This window comes from Drosophila ficusphila, unplaced genomic scaffold (genome assembly GCF_018152265.1).
Source record: "Drosophila ficusphila isolate 14025-0441.05 unplaced genomic scaffold, ASM1815226v1 contig_668, whole genome shotgun sequence".
Classification (NCBI taxonomy): Eukaryota; Metazoa; Arthropoda; class Insecta; order Diptera; family Drosophilidae; genus Drosophila; species Drosophila ficusphila.
In genome coordinates, this window is record NW_025064601.1 from 230,446 (window position 1) to 232,991 (window position 2,546).

The 2,546-nt window shown below is 38.9% G+C and overlaps 1 long non-coding RNA gene across 1 annotated transcript; it reads left to right on the forward strand.

The window, feature by feature from the left end:
• The first annotated feature begins 1,928 nt into the window (after nucleotides 1-1,928).
• LOC122320633 lies at nucleotides 1,929-2,533 on the forward strand. Its single transcript, XR_006245751.1, has 3 exons — nucleotides 1,929-2,044; nucleotides 2,104-2,230; nucleotides 2,310-2,533. It is a non-coding gene; the product is annotated as an uncharacterized LOC122320633 (long non-coding RNA).
• Nucleotides 2,534-2,546: the final 13 nt, after the last annotated feature.

Here is a 2,546-nt window from a genome sequence, read left to right on the forward strand (position 1 = left end):
CCAGGGTAGCACCGCTTACTCATCCTGAAGATCCATATCATCCTACTCTTGAGGTGACAATCGACACAGGTACCATAATAAAAGAGCAATCTGTCAAGTCTGCTAAACGAATTTACTGTTTTCGCAAGGCAGACTTTTTGAGGCTAAGAAATTTAATATCTTGCTATAATTGGTCCGATCTTTACACTTGCAATAATATGGCGGATGCCATAAATATATTTTATACTACAATCCAGACTTTTTTCTATTCTTGTGTTCCGAAATACTATCCGTCTATCTCTAGCAAACCTCCTTGGTTCAATAAAGAGTTGACACACTTAAGAAATGTAAAATCCAGACTTTATAGGAAATTTAAAGAAACCGGTTCTCACTCTATCTTTTCAAAATATTTAAAAGCTCGGTCAAATTTTACCGTGCTTAATGCTCAGTATTACAAAAACTATTTAAACCGTTGCAAGGTCCAGTTTGCGCAGGATCCGAAACAGTTTTATAATTTCGTTAATACTAAGCGTAAAACATCTTCTTTCCCTTCCTCGTTATCATTTGAAAATACTACATCAGATACAACATCAGATCAGGCAATAGCCGATTTATTTGCCCAGTTTTTTCAAACAACATACTCACCTCACTTACCTCACTATGATCAGCCCTATTCTTATGCTGTATCCAAATCGAATTTAGTATTCTGTCCCACGTTAAGCGAGAGCTCCCTACTTTGCGATCTTCAGCGTGTTAAGCCTGTATATTCGCCAGGCCCCGATGGAATTCCTGGCTGTGTGTTTAAATATTGCGCGGAAGCCTTGTGCAAGCCGCTTCTCAAATTGTTTACCCTCTCTTTGGAAATGTCACAGTTTCCCCATATGTGGAAGGAGTCTTTTGTCATTCCTCTTCACAAAAAAGGTAACAAATCGGATGCAAGCAATTATAGAGGTATCTCTAAATTGTCTGCCATTCCTAAGCTTTTTGAAAAAGTTATCACCCCTCACTTGCAGCACCTGTGTAGGTCAATAATTTCACCGTGTCAACACGGTTTTATAAAACAACGATCAACAACCACTAATCTCTTGGAGTTTACTTCATTCGTGATTAGGGGTTTTAAACACAATTTTCAAACAGATGTCATTTACACTGACTTTAGTAAAGCATTTGACTCAGTAAATCATTCACTTCTTATAAGGAAACTTGACTTATTAGGTTTCCCAGTTGATCTTCTAGAATGGATTTTAAGTTATATGAATGGCAGGACACAAAGGGTCCTTTTTAAGAATTCACTTTCTTGTGTTCTCCAAGTCACCTCCGGCGTCCCTCAAGGGAGCCACCTTGGCCCGCTACTATTTACCTTATTTATTAATGACCTTCCATTAGTAATAACTCACTCTCGTGTACTTATGTACGCAGATGATGTTAAATTGTGTTTGCAGTATAAGGACATTTCTTGCCGTTCGAATTTACAATCCGATCTAGATAGCTTTGAAAAATGGTGCAGTGATAACTTACTCAACTTAAACGGCTCAAAGTGTAAGCTTATGACCTTTTGTCGAACTAGCCCGATGTAATGGTCGCCTTAAAGGCACCATTCGAAATCGCATGAGAGGTTAAGGTACTTTTATCGCAGCTCTGGCGACGCAAAGGTCGCATGCGATAAAAGAGGCTTTGGTATTCGTTCTCTTGTTCTGAGAAAACAAATGCAGCTGGAAATCATAAAGAGCTCCCATCCGCAAAGTATGCAGTTGTTTTTTTTTGGTTTTATTATTCGCAGTTTGAGATTTTGCATAAATATGCTGTTAAGATCGGGTGGCGCCATCTAGGTTCGAAACTTTACTACGACCGACTGGCAACCTAAGGATCAGCTGTCCCTTTTGACAAATCGTCTGTCAGTGTCAGTGTCACTGTCATTTTTCCTTCGAGAGAGAGGCTTATTTCCGGCTTCGGCCCACCTACACTCTTACGTCTCCAAGCCAAGTCTTTTCCAATTGGCAGCCAACGAGACCAGACGTCTCAGTTTAAGAAGAAAACCAAAGGTGACTACCAACAGCAGCAACTTGTAAGTTTTTTTTGTTTGTCTTGAGAACCCTTCGATCGCTAACCAAAAACATAATTTAGATAAAGCTTAAAGCTCAAAGCTGAGGAAACTGCAGAGGAGGAGATTATTTGCTGGTTTATTTTTGGTTTTGCTAGTGAGCAAAAAGAAAAAAGGAAAAACTACTGCCACGTGCCAGGTCCATCCAGGGTAAATATAAAAATATATTCGTCGCCTCAAGTGTTCCTAGTCCTAATTTTCTCTTCGATTTAAAAAAAAACCAATCCAGGGCTTGGCAGCGGAATTTTTTTGTGGCAGATGGACAAATTTTTGTATGGAGAGGTTACGGCCGTCCTGGGAAAAGTCAGCAGCCAGCGGAAAATTTAGTAAAAGTGGAAAGTGGAAATTAAATTAGCCAAGAAAAACCAGGCTTAAAAATAGTGCTTAAAAATTATGACTAAAATTCCCCACCAAAAATTAACCTAACACGTGCAGCCTGAAAAAAAAAAAAAAAAAAAAAACAATT